This window comes from Drosophila takahashii, chromosome 2L, assembly GCF_030179915.1.
Source record: "Drosophila takahashii strain IR98-3 E-12201 chromosome 2L, DtakHiC1v2, whole genome shotgun sequence".
In the NCBI taxonomy this organism is placed as follows: Eukaryota; Metazoa; Arthropoda; class Insecta; order Diptera; family Drosophilidae; genus Drosophila; species Drosophila takahashii.
In genome coordinates this window covers 12386932-12401670 of record NC_091678.1, presented here as the reverse complement: position 1 = coordinate 12401670, position 14739 = coordinate 12386932, and the positions used below count along the sequence as shown (strand labels likewise).

General features: G+C 35.7%; 1 protein-coding gene and 1 long non-coding RNA gene across 3 annotated transcripts in view; one reads left to right on the top strand and one right to left on the bottom strand.

Moving 5' to 3' along the window:
* The window catches only part of mtgo (miles to go), a 135850-nt gene that overhangs the window by 68656 nt on the left and 52455 nt on the right, over positions 1–14739 (bottom strand). The gene's annotated exons all lie outside the window — the stretch shown is intronic.
* On the top strand, positions 11194–12433 carry LOC138914986 (uncharacterized). Of its 2 annotated transcripts, XR_011420688.1 has the most exons (4): positions 11194–11381; positions 11442–11626; positions 11841–11916; positions 12360–12433. It is a non-coding gene; the product is annotated as an uncharacterized lncRNA (long non-coding RNA). The 2 variants fall into 2 exon arrangements; XR_011420687.1 differs by having other exon boundaries at positions 11202–11626.

Genomic DNA, 14739 nt, shown 5'->3' with positions numbered 1-14739 from the left:
TTATTTGTGCTGGGTGGCATTTGAAATAATTTGAGCTAATTTCTGTAAATGTAGATCTTATCAAAAGGATTGTGTAGTGCAACGAATTCCAGGGATCAGCATGGAGTTCAAAACGGAAACAACTAACAAGTAAAGTAAATTAAGTAATTTAAACCAAACTGTTGCTTGAGGATTTGTGGTTCACATAAATAGCAAATTGTGGTTTGAGGGAAGATAAAATGTGTTTAATTTAATATTATGTAGCTTTAAGTTTCAAAGGAAAATTTCTTATTTCTTATAACTGCTTGATTTTTCAAATGTATATGTAGGAACTAAGTGTATTTAATTTTAATTTATTCTTATAGTTTAATCTTAAAAAATAATCAATACCAAATTTGTATAAATTTAATTCAATGAAAAATTGGCATTCAAATCATTTAGAAACATTTTCTCATCCTCATGTTAAACTAAGATCTTAAAACATTCTAAGATATACGAACGAGAAAACGCCCTTAACATATTTTGAACGTACATCTTAAATTTAAAGGTAAACCTATGCCATCTTACCCATAAAATAAATCACTTTGCGTCAATCAATTTGTAATTGCATCTGACATTACCATATGAATTTGTCAAAGGCCAAATAACCGCTAGATCATCAGCTTAAATGTTTGTAACGGAGGAACCGAACCATATGCACTCACCTGAAAAGATATGCAAAGTGAAAAGCATTAGTATAAATGAATAAATTCCATAAAGATCAAGGTCAGGATAAATCCGATACCCTCGAACGGAAATCAAAGTAATCGCATCCTTTTCCGAGCCAATCTCTCGACGTCTCTTTGAAGGAAGGAGGGAAAAAGCGTTTGCCCCAAAGGCAGGAAAACCGAAAATAAAAATAGAAATAAAAATAACCCGTGACGATGAAGAGGGGAAGAAAGTTAACCCAATTCAATGAACGTATCTATGTCAACGTCTGTTGTTGTTGTTGCTCTGTGGCTCTTATCAGGCCATAAATGTTTTGAGTGCAAAAAATCAATGGGGAGTGGAAAGGGGAGTTAGAATCTTTGGAAGTGCAATGCAGACTATCTATATAAAAACGGCATTTGAAACTAGTCTGGCCAGATATTAAAGTATCTGTGTGGCCAAGCGGGTGGCTCTGCATTTGTGTCTGTCTGTAAGTGCATTTGTATCCGTGCTGGACCCATTTCGAGTTCAAGATTCTTTTGTGACTGCTGCTTTTGCCTTTCGGGGCGACATCGAATCGGTGGCTCTCTGTCTCTTCTAGTTCTCTTCTTTGGGATTGGGTTCCTTTTTCATATACCCCTGTAATCGTAGAGCTTTGGGTATACAAGATTTACCAAGAGGTCTCTATAAATACTCTCTTCTACAACCAAGTTTTACTGAGGCCAGGTGCTATATTATATGAACAACAAAAATATATTTTAAAGAAAAAAAGTTTTTAACGAAATTTTAAAGAAATACCTAATATTAAGTATTACGTTTAAAGTTTCTTTACAAATTTAACAGTTATCTGGGTTTACCTAAAAGTATGCTTCTTTTATTTCTTTTCTAGAACTCCAGTGCTTACCAACATTATTTTGTCAAGGAACCTAAACTTTAGAACATATACATACTTGAGTATTTCTTGTTTTATCTGCCACTGCACAAGAAAAAGAGAGAAAATCCCCGAAAATGCTACTACTGTATGCATTGTAAAGATTTCAATTTGAATTGCATTTGATGTTTGCAGCTTAGTTGGATTTCAAAAAGTGGGAGGGTTGGGTTCCCTCTAGCTAGTTCTAGTTGAGGAGAATCCAAAGCAAATGCTGCCATTCATGTCGCTCGCCTGTCCTCGTTCGCTGTGTTTGAGATATTGCAATGAAACTGCTCACAGAAATACTCAAACTCACACATGCACTGGGGAAAAGTGTCAACATTACTGGGAATATTTGGAAAATTTAAATATATATTAAAAAGGAGTCACGTCGCCCACTTTTTTTGTTTAAAAGCCCCTACTTAAAGCATTTAAATGGATGCTTTAAAAGAGATATATCATTTTGGAGCATTGGAAAATATTTTTTAAATAAATAATACTATTATCTTTAATAATTAGTTCTTAATTTCAGTGTAATCTAACCGCATCTAACCGAAACCAAACCAAACCGATCCAAACTGCACCATCTATCGCCTTGACTTGAGTTGAGTTGGAGATGGTTCGTTGAATCGGCTTGTGCCACATATTTTGATGGAATGTTGGTGGTCTTACCCTCCTTCCTCATCGTCAATTCCACCAATCCCACCAGCAATTCGAAGTTTTTAAAGTTTCAGCACACATCGAATGTTCTTGCTGTTATTCTAGTTCTTCGACTTGTCCTGTCTCATCCAACTAAGCCGTAAAGTGTTTTTGGGGGGGATTTTATTGCGGGTTTGTTGGTGAGGACATGGTTTTATTTGGAGAAGTCAAATATAAGGGGTTAGAATTTGTCGGTTAGATATTATATGGTTTTCCTCAAAGTTCAAGCTTTGATGGTTGAATTTTATTTATTGACATGGCTTGAGTGCGTTCTAACTTTAAAAAGTTATCCTCTTAAAGTACAGCTTTTATTTTTATTTTTGTAAGTTTTTAATTTTGTTGTACTTTTTGATTTAGATTTTGATTATTATAATTAAAAGATATTTCAATCCCCAGAAATAAGTATTAAATATTTGTATCTTACAAATAATAAAAAAACACTTCTTTATTTTTAGATCCATCAGTGCCACATTTTTAAATTAAAATCTGTCCATTCTGAAGGAAGTCTGCTAGACAACCAGAAGAATTCGAATCAGTGTCACTTCTTGGGTTCTTCCCTCCGCTCTGAACTTGTTTTTCTTTTTTTTTATACCCGCAGTACCCGCATATTTATTCGCTTTATGAAGCGATGGAAGGGCAGGAACACTTTTCAAGGTCCGAGCTTCGGTCAGAGCAAGTAAAGTCCAGTAAAAAGTGGGACAATTAAAACGTTGCAGAAGTCGTCATGGGACGAAGATCGGGTTTTTTCCACAGCCCTTGGATATCGGTTACAGATCCGTCTTCATCTCCGTTTTATTCGCCCTATGCCTGCCCGACTTGTTTTAATTAAAGTTGAGTAGAGGCTGCCAGGGGAGGAAGAGTCCTGGAAGAGTGTCAATTGGATATCACTCATAATAAGATGCATCTCAGTGTTTCTGCATCTGTTGTTTTGTGTAATTATTAGTTTTTATATTGATGGTCAACGAACTGCATCTTGTCACTCTGGAAATACGCGGAATTCCTGCCTTTGATTCGGTTAGGTGTACTCGTTTTATATCTGCCAGATGCATCTTGGATATTTTTAGCTGCCGTTTCTGCCTTGCCTTGCCGTCTCCACTCTCTTTTTTCTTACAGTCCCGAGGCGGATTTTACCTCATTTAAACGTGTTCCTCCTCCTCCTTTTTTAGCTACTTCTCTTGCGGCCGCAGCTTCATCTGGTTCCACCTTTTGACCAGCGTAAGTCGGCTGTCTTCCTCGTCTACTGCCTTAATTCGTAATGATAGTGGACTTTATACGCAAGCTTACAGCTCTTTGGAAACACCCTTAAAAAAAGTATACCCTTTTTAATATTTTTTAAAAATATTATTTAACGCAGAAGAAAACCAATTTTTTTAGTGGTTTAAAATTTAAACTTTGAACATTTATCAATTATGTATAAATTTTAACTAAAATTTTGACATTACTTTTTAATAATGGAGGACTATTATTAAAATTATAAAGTAGAGCAGGTGTATTAATTTAGAAAATTCGTGCCAATAAAGCATCTAACTAGTAAATTATATACCGAGAGGAACAACGTTTTAAGCGTGAAGATCGAAAAGATAGCATAGAGAAAATTAATAATATGAATGATGTACCTTAACATTCAATTAGCAATTATCATTATCTTTAGACAAATAAAGTATATATCCACACGCTTTATGTCAATAAAAAAAAACCACATAAGGAATACAAAAGTATTTCGAACATATTTTACATTTTTAATATTTGAGTATTATAATAAACTCGTATAGATTTTTAAGGAAGTTATTCAGGAACTGTAGTCAAGAAACTCTCAAAGGCGATTCTGTGCTCCCAAAAATGTTCATCATTTCACCATAGGGTATCTCTGCATCTGGGAAGGCCTTTCTTTCTGGTTTTTCCCCACAATCTTCATCATCATCATCACGTGATCATCATCGTCGGCATAAGCGTCATCATGCCGTAATTGTTAGACTGTAAAACTTTGGCTTTTGGTATGCGCACTTTCTCCTTAAATGCTATTTTTCGTTAACATTGTTTTCGCCGTCAGTCGACAAGTTCCCCTCGGTTTTAGTTTTTCGTTTTTCCCTCACCAAAAGATTAGGTGCAATTGGAGGAGTTTCGTGTATATCTTTCAACATCTAATTTGTGGCTTTCCTCGACTCGGTTCCGTCTTCTTTGGTTTTCGTTTCTCCCTCGCTTTTCCGCGGCTTGTTGATTTTTTTGACATTTCTCGCGTAATCTGTAATTTCTTGTTTTGGCCACGGCGAAAATTCCCAATGGTGTTTAATTGGCATTTTTTAGTGTCGCAATTTTAATGATTTAATTTTCACTGCTCGTTCGTCGACTGATGTTGTGCAAATTGCAGTTGCGAGTTTCAAGAGTTGCAGGTTGCAGGTTGCAGATTGCCGTTTGCCATTGCTGTTGCACTTTTTCATGGGTGTGTTGACATGCGTCAGCCACTGAAAATCGGACAATGGAATTGGGAATGGCAGGGAAATGCTAATGGTAATGGAAATCGAAATGAAAATCAGCTATTTCAGCTCCGGATTCCGATTGTGCGAAGTGTCTGAGCGCAGTTGGCATTGCTAACGACTTGGATTTTGGATTTTCAGCTTTCGAGTGAGCGTGATTAGCAATTGGAGCAATTTGGCTAGAAGGAAAAAGTCGGGTTGGGGAGAGGAGATGGGGGTTCTTGGTCTGGTTTCGTTTGGCGAGTCGGATTTTGGGGGCCGCAAAACAGTGTCGGTATATGGAAATGAGAGCCCCGGCACTCGAAAGGTGAAATAGCAGAATATGCAATGATGGAGATTCGCATATCAAATGACTCGGGGATCTGCACATTCATTATGAGGCGGAGCTTGAAGCATCCAGTGATTTTTTATTTACCATTACATGAGAGATATTCCTTTGCTTAATTAAACAAAATAATAATAATATTACCAAAAATAATTAATAATTAAAAGCAAATAATATCGTTTAAAAACCGGGTTACGTGGCTTTATTTTCGGTTCATAAATTGAGCGATGAGTTTATCTCGAACATGAAGCACCTTTAATTGGTGCGGAAGGTAAAATGTTTTCCCCCCAAATTCAATTGGGATATCAGTAACCCAATTTAGCCGCCTCTCGAAGCCCTTCAACCGATTGCAAGTGGAGCGTGCTCCAATTTGTAATCGATTTCCCCTCAATGTATCGCATCCGTATCAGACAACAAAATTTCAATCAAAATACTCGTATCACTTGCCACTCTCGGCACTCCAGCCACAAGTTGCACTAACCGCAAATCGCTGGAGGAGCCCAAGCAAAAGGATGGGAGAAAAAAAAACGTTTGGAAAATGCGGAAAAGTCGGGAAAACGGTGTAAAGGGGCGTGGAAATGGGGGCTGAAGCTGGGGGGCTACCAACACCTAAGGAAAGACCTTGAAAAGCATGCGATGCGATTGCAGCTCACAACTTTCACCATGTTGCGTTAATTTTTCATGTCACAGTCAGACAAACGAAACGAAACCAAGCGAAATAAAGCCGAGTTGGCCCAATCTGATACACTGGAAGAAAACAACCTTACGCCCTTCCAATCACAAAATAAAAAATACACACTGATTTTGAGTATACCCCTTACGAATATAAAACACAGATTTTAAACGTATTTTATATGAGAAATATTTTAACATATTTTTTTCCAGTGCACACAGATTCCAACTTGAAAAGGAAAAAAAGAGAAGGGGCGATACAATAAAAGAGAGACAGACAGACAGGTAGATATCCAGATAGAGTGAAGTCTCCTCCACAAGTCGGCATCATCATTACGGGTCTTATCATCGCCGTCACGAAATGCAACCGCAAGGCCTACCCACTCAGCCCCCTTCTCGGCAAACATACTCGGATTGTCTTGCCATATGCAATTAATGTTTTGTTTTGTCTTTCACCTTAGCATCACTGACAAAAACATGGGACACAATGAGACATTAAAATTCTCATGATTATGTAGTCCGACTAAAGTAGTATAATATTTTCTTATATTAAAGTATCGAGTTCTTTAAGTAATTTTAATTTTTACCTTTATGACAAAGCAAATATTTATTTTTCCCAAAATTCCATACCGTAACTACCCCAAAAACCTATCTAATTTATGAAAAAGGGAATACAACAATTTATTGCAACCAATAAATCAACATCATGAACATCCTTTCATTATTTATTTTAAGAAAAAGGTCGCGCAGTTTTTTATCGAATTTTTTGCAGCATACTTTTAGACTGACTTTTAAGTCATTTAAAATCTCCCAGAACTTATTAATTTGGTCTATTTTCATAGCGAAATAATTTTTAGAATTTTAATAAATATATACGTGTTTTTTTCTCGCCGTGTGCAAAGTGAAGCCAAGGCGAAAAGGGAAAGAACTCAAAAGGGGGTCGCGTTCTAGCAGCATCTTCTTCAAGGCAGCGCCGCAATATGACCAACCCATCCAATCCAATCCGTCCAACCGGAGCTGTTGCATCTTGCACTTTGTAGGTAGAAGTTGGTGACCCACACACACACGAACCTGTGTCTATGTGGTAGTCGGAGCCGCTGCAAATTGCATATTTTTCCTCGGCTTAGCTCACGTTTCTCGCTCGTTTCGCAAGCTGTTGAAAAGTTCCCTTTGTCTCGCGCCCTCCCTTCCCCCGATCACGATGTCTACTGGAAGCACTCGATCTATATGTATATATGCGATACAAAGCCCGCTCCCTCCCTTTGAAGTTGCGTTCATTTTCTTGCAAGCTGTGGTGCATCTTTTTTTTTGCCTCAGCCAACACGGCATATGCAGTATGAAATTGGTTAAAAAAATTAAAGACAAACTTTATTGTGTTTTAAAAAAATCTTTAAAACACAAAGCGATAAATATATATTGTTTTTTATCAACACCAACTAATTTACACTCATTTACAACAAGTTAATCTTTTTTCTTATCACATCTTTCAGAAAAAATATTATATTGCATACTTTCAGTGACTGATTCAATTGAAATATTTACCAACTAACTTTTATTTCACAACTTTGAAGCGGTTTTATAATGATTAAAAAAACATCCATTTATATTTTTCGATTGGTAAATTTAATGAAGTTAAAAAAATATTTGTATTTTTTTTTATAAATTTAATATTTTTTTGTAAAACCTATTTCTAGAGTAATTTAATCCGCGGTCTGCGTAGCTCACCTTCCTCTCCGTTTTTTAATAAAGGTTGCCTTGTGTGGTTGCGTTGTTCTTTTTTGCCAGCTGTTTGCTTACTAAGCCCACCGATTCCCTCTCCACAAGAAACTCCAACCAAACTTACAACTTAACCCCCTGGTGCCCCCGTTCAAGTAAATCTGTGCTGAGGGGATTGTCGTAGGACCTTGGGGCGCGATGAGCCCAGAACCGAACAAGGTGTGCAACAGTTGCAGCTAAATTCTTACCGATTTTTTCCCCTTATTTTCTCATTCTTCATTCTTTTCGCCTTTGTTTGTTTTATTTTATTTTGCGCTTTTGCTCTCGAACTTGTTGTCGGTTTTTTTTTGTGTTTTGGGGGATTTCCCAGTTGTCTATCGTAAGCGATTTATTTTTATTGTTACGGCACAGAGAGACTGGGCCAGAGATTTATGCGCTTACCATACCGATTTTTATACATTTTTTACGAATCCATATTATAGGCGAATGGAATGCCAATTTTATGACAAAATTTATTAAAAGTGATTTTTTATGGAATTTATTTTATTAATATACGAGAGCAGGGCGCTAAACTTACTGGTCGGATCAAGCTGTGGTTTATTTTTTTGCAACAACCCGTCGAATACAGGATGCACTCGAATATAGCACAAACTTCAGGCTTACACAAAAACAGCTTTATGGATATAAACTGTATATTATACAGATTTAATGTGATGAATATTTGTTCAAATATTTTTATATTTTTCTTAGCAAGCCTCTTTTCCATCTTTGCTCCTATTGACATTTGTTTGATGTTAGCTGCTCGATTGCATCGCCAACAATTTAATGTAAGCTGTTCAAAGATCAATAAGAAAACTAAAAAAAAAACAAAAAAAACAACCTATAAAATTTAAAAAAGTTTCTTGCACATTTCATAAAAAAATGTTTTCCTAATAATACTGATAAAACTTAAAAATAAACTACATTTATATAACCATTAATTTTTGGTTTAGTTTAATTTCTTAAGGATTCTCGACTGGAATGGAGCTTACATGAATTTTACCCTTTAACCGTTAATGCAAGACGTCAAACTTTTGGTATGCAGTTTCAACTTAAAGACAACTCTCTCACACACTCTTGTTTGCTTGTGAGTGGGCAAGAAAAAAAGGAAACTGCATTGAAACTCATAAATCGAGTTTTTCCAATTTTATCCCACTGCTTCTTTCCCACTTCTTTTTCTTCTTTTCACACACACGGCAAGGCGACGTGTTTTTCTTTTCCAAGCAGATTTTTCCTCATCGACTAATTTTTCTTTTCCAAGCACACACACACTCACATTTTCCGAGACTTAATCATTATTTTTCCAGTGCTTTGCTTTCATTACTTGCTTACATCCACCAGTGTCTTTTTTTTAGGTTGTTGTTTGTTTTGTTTGGTTTTTTTTTTTTGGACGGTAAGGGGGAGGAGATGAGTGCTTCTTTGGGGTTTACCCTCTGCTTCTTCGTGTTTCAATGTACTTGTTTTTTAGCACTCTTCTGTGTGCATTGATTTCTTTGTTTGCCAACAACAACAAATAACAAATGCATCCAAAGTAAGTTGGTATCGGTATGTGTGTGTATTTGTGAACCGCATCTGTATCTGGGAGCTGACTTGTTGACTGCTCAGTTTGCTTGATTCCATAGCAAGAACATCTACAGTGGGATTACTTACCTTGGTCACAGGTTCCGTCTACCCATCTCTTCTTATTTTTGTTAAGATTGTATTTTTACATAAAAACTCTATTTTTGATCCCCAGAGAACACCGTAAACAAAAATATTTATATGTATCTCAAACGAAGATTTTAAGTCTGTAAAGTAGGTAATAATAAAAACTGGTTTTATAATTTTGAAGATATTTTTATAGAAATATAAATTGATTGTGGAAAAATATTATCTTTAGAATTTATATAAAATGTTTACTTTATTTTCTTTTCCCATCCTTACATAACCTTTCTTTCACGGATTTGGGTTTCAGTTCATGGTTTTATTTTTGTTGTTATTTCTTTGTACCTCTCTTTTACTCTCTTTCTCTCTCTCTTTCTTTTTGTCTCCTTCTCTTTCTTCCTGCTGATCAAGTGCTCAATTATTATTACTTGTTGTTGTACTTCTTGGCTTCCATTGACCATTCCGTGATTCCGAAAATCGCATACCAAAGCTTCCAGTGAAACCAATTCCAGTTTTCAATTGGAACAGCAAAAAAAGAAGAAAAACCATCGAAGATTTGAGTCTCTCTCTCCCTCCTTCTCGGTCATTCTCTATTTCCGTCTCTGTCGCGGGTTCAGACACCCGTAAAGCAGCGCTGCCGACGTCGCTGCCAACGTCATCGCACTTGTACCGCGCATTTGTATCTGTGTATCTGTGAGATCGCATTGGAGAGGAATTTCCAATTAGAGGCTGCAGAGCGGTATAAGAGCGAGTGGGAGAGTATAAGAGCGGCGGCTTAGAAGAGAACCCCAATTGTGTGGGTGGCGAACATTATTGGCTACTATTCGGCCACTAAAAATTCTAAATACCCTTTACAAAAAGTCTCAGCTGGTTAATTTTTTTAAAAATAATTTTTTAACTGGTTGGTAAAGTATTCCTACATACCTACTTTTTCATTTCAATTCATAGATTTGAACGAATAAAAATTAATTTTGATATGATTTGAAAATTTGATTTACAATTAAAGGTGACATAAAAATTTTAATTTGTTCGGGTCACACAAAGTAATGGGAAATATTTTTATTCTAAGTATTAATTTCAGTTCTTTAAACCTTATTTATCCTTTTAAAACTGAAAATTTTTCTTCATCTTTCTACCTTAAAATCGTTACTACCTCTGTTTTGTATTTAATTTTTGGCATACCTTTCTAACATCAAAGAATTATTCCTTTAGCTTCCGTTTTGACCTCCAGACATACATTAACACTGCAATTGCTTTTCCCAGCAATTAAACCGGAACCGAAGTTGTACAACCTTCTTTAAGTGGCGAAACATTAAATCGAAAGTGAATTTTAATTTCGTTTTTTGTCTACCCTAATGAATTACTAAAATTTTGATTACTCCTTAAAGTCGAGCCCAGCAAGAAACCGTCGTAAAAAGTTGAAAAATCGTTTGCCATAAAGCCAAACCCTTTATTTTTGCGCGCCAAACTGACGTAAAATTTAAAGAGCTTTTAAAGCTATATTTTTGTTGTCGGTTACGAAAAATGTGTGTTTATGTAAATAAATTACTCGAGCTACCGCAATCAATTTGCGTGCTAATGAAAACTCATTAAATGAAGTGCCGAGGCTGTGGCAATCAGCAGAGATGCAGCCTTCTCCGTTACCTTTGTCATAAATAAAAATGAAGGAAAAACCTAGAAAAAGAAATCAGAGAACCCAGAGAGCCAGAAACCTGGAAAGCCAAAACAAAAACCATAATAAACCAAAGGCGTGGGCGGAATATCCATTCCAAAAAGGTCGAGACCTTTGACGTTTACTGGGGGGTGAGTGAATTGCGGCCAGTACTATTCTTAGTCGGTTCAACTCTAGTTGAACTCTCTTGTCTGATCTCCGCCTTGACACATTTTCAAAACAAAACGGATGAAAAAAATCCACCAGATGTACAAGAAAAAACGAAAAGACAGAAACTGCAATTGAAGAAACTGCACAAAAGGCTTAAAGTTTGTCAGCACTTTGACATGTTAATTACATTTGCGTTTGCCCACACTCATAAAAATTAATTTCTAAATTTTGGAAATCTCGCCATTGAATCGGCCTACCTTTGAAAATAGAAAAAAAATTTCTTGTTATTAGAAAATTGGCCTTTGAATACAGAAAACCTTTCTTGATGGAAAAAATTCAAGAAAGAATTTTTCTTAAAAATAGAAAAATGAAAATCTCATATGTCTGTTTTGCCGTCGCAGCCAAAACATTTTTGTACGTATTTTAGGACAAAATCACCTTTGAATATATGAATGAAATGACCCTAGAATATAGGAAAGTAGCCATTGACTTCCTTCGGCTGCCGAATGTTAACGACAAGAAAAACGAAGTGGGACGAAGGGCCTACCCGGCTACCGACTTCTCTGATCCCCCGAGCGTCAGTTGTGAAAAAAATTCGTGAGTGATGGACGTGATTTTCAAGCGGATAAGAGGTTAAGCCTTTTTCCAAATATTCAAAGGTATGTAAATATATAATTTTTTGTATAGCGGGCGTACAATTGTATGTATGTAATTAAAGGATAAATTTCAAATCTCTTTACCAAGCGTATACCAATTTAGTTGAATGGTTTTTTAGCTAAGAGCTACGTACATACATACATTTGTATATAAATCTGTGGGTGTAGAGTTCTATAATAACTTTATCTTATTACTCGCATTTTATTTATTTTTCAGAGTGAAAATACCTGCAGTTGCATCAGCCAAATAATTTGTTTAGCGAAGCTGTAATTTTGTTTTAAAACATTCTAAGGTAAGAAAAATATGTTGTATTTGTTTGACATACTTATGTATGCATGTAAATATCTATGCATGTACGCGGCTCACCCGATCTGAAACCCGATTTTCAACCCTTTCATATTCTGCTCCTCTCTCTCGCTCGCTTGACCTACGCGTCGCGACGTTTCTCTCTACTCCTTCTTAAAATTGTCATGATCTGACCTGCTTACATTCGGTCTCCCTTCGCGCAAAGGACTGTATGTAAATATATATTTATGTATGTGGCTCTTTCTGAAATTAGATTTTCAACCCTTCCTTCTTCATTTTCTACCTGTCTTGCTCCTCTCTCGGTCGTCTGACCAACGTGTTTGTATTTTGGCTATTATTAACATTACATTATTATCTATTATCTAAAAACATCTATCTATTCTTATCTAAAAACAAATCATTGATATCCCAATAACTCTTTTTTTCCAGATGAGGAAAGCCGAAGAAAATAATTTTTTATGCCTGCAACTACATATTTGGTTATAATAATGTTTTCTTAAGCCAAAAATTTGTTATTTAAAATTGTTTAAATGTTCAGTGTTAAATGTTTTAAATTTAAATAAATAAAATATGCAAAAGAAAAAACCAAGTTACATTTTATTTTTAGGGTTTCAGTGTTAATATAAAACTTCCCTTCAAGAAATATTATTTCTTAAATCAAGAAATAAAATTTCTTGAAAGGAAATTTAAACAAGAAAGAATTTTTCTTGTTCAAAAGGTGCCTTTCTAAAAAACCCTTTCTTGTTTTAAGAAATTTAATTTCTTGAAACAAGAAACAAACCACCTTTGAAACAAGAATCGCCTTTCTTGTTTTAAGAAATATTTTTTCTTGTTTTTATGGTGGCTTTCTAAAAAACCCTTTCTTGTTTTAAGAAATTTAATTTCTTAAAACAAGAAATATTTTTTCTGGTTTTAATGGTGCCTTTCAAAAAAACCATTTCTTGAAACAAAGGTGAGGTCGCCTTTGGCAAAAATTCAAGAAAGAATTTTCTAGATTTTAAGGAAATTCTTCGATTTTTTTTTATGAGTGCATGATCATAATCAACGTCTTGATGATGATGACGATGACGAGGTGACAGCCCGCATTGGAGTGCCCCACAACCTACAGACTTGACAAACTGACTAAGTGACAAACTGAATACCTGACTGACGGTCAATTTATCTCCACACCCACTGATCAAATAGCCAGGTAAATAATACAGCACCTTCTTAGTTGAGTAGGCTGCTTATTAGAGATGGGTAATTAATGATAGTATAATCGTTAAGATCGATTAAAAATCGATAAGCCTATAAAACCTATAAATTTAAGCTTTTGAGTAAAAAATAATTTAATCAATAGATAATAATTGTAAAAAAAAAGTAAGATTGATATATGAAATGACACTTTAAATAATTTTTAGTGAAAGTAACCCACATTGTTTTTCAGTTACGATTCCATCTCCAAAATGCGTCACCTGCTATCAGTGACAAATTCACCCAAGATCGAGTGACTGCTGGAATCTTCTGGGTTGGCAAAACCGAATCTTGATGGATGTTCCATCAGAAGGGGGAGGAGGCCGGGGCAGTCGAAGGTACGTACATACGTTGCCACTCGATGTCATCGTATGATATGCAATTTAAGCAACAATTTATGATAGCTGCCTAAGCACGACTGCCACAACGATGATGACAGGGCAACGTTGTTGTCGGGACAGCAGAAAGTCAGAAAGTCAGCGAATCCCAAAAGGTTGTCCCATGAGGAGGCGGCTGATTGAAAGAGATAAACCGTAAGATTCAAATCCATGCCGTTGGCTCTTTCCGCATTTTAATGCACTCCAATGTGGGCCGAGGCAAAGTTGACAATTGTGTTGTGACATTCAGCGGACTCAAGTTGGCCAAGTGCACTAGAAGAATTATGGAAAATCAAGATGGGGAAATTGTAAAAGCTCTTCTAATGGCCATGGCTTCTGCTCGAAAATAGTCAAGAAAACAAAATCATTAAATTGAGCTCTCAGGAAAATCCGCCTGTCGCAGACATGACTTCCGAGCTGCGCTTCATCATCAACAAACTGCATTTTTCCAGACAGCAAAAAACACAACCCAAGCTGTCACACGAATGAACCAATATAAGCTATACACAATCGCGGTCAGGAAAATGTAACAATGAGTTTCACCTAAAACAGAATATAAAATAATAGCAATCAGATAAAGTATATTAGGAATTATTTTTAATTAAAAAAAAGTTTAAAATATAAAACTAGAATAAATTAGATTTCAATAAACTATTTAGACCAGACAATTAGACTAGGTTAACACTTTATTTGGTCGGTTTATTCTTTATTAACAGACCTCGGAATTTATGAGAAACCAATTTTTTAAAATTAGATCTCCAGCCACATTTCTTTATTTAAAAATGTTTTTTGAAAATCATAATTAGTTTGAAACCAAATCTAATTTCGGTTTATGTTTTCAATCTATAACCAACAACATATTGCTAAAATTCCGTTTTAAAAAATAATACAAAAATTCAACATAATATTCATGTACTTTTTTTTTGAATGCAGGTGTACATTCGTCTATATTTATTATATATTTGTACGTCCCAGCATGTGAAGGGGGATATATTAAACTAAATAAGTGTGCGTCACGTACAGGACATGTCTTCGCCTTCGGATGCGTTTCTCTATGCTTAAGGGAAGTCTCCTTTTCTTCACTTTCCCCTCTAAGAAGGGTCCTCTTTAGCTCGTTAATAGTGGCGTGGTGGAAGGAGGGAAAATGGGGCCAACGGAGAGCGATGGCATCCATACATGTCAATGCCAGATGCCATTTT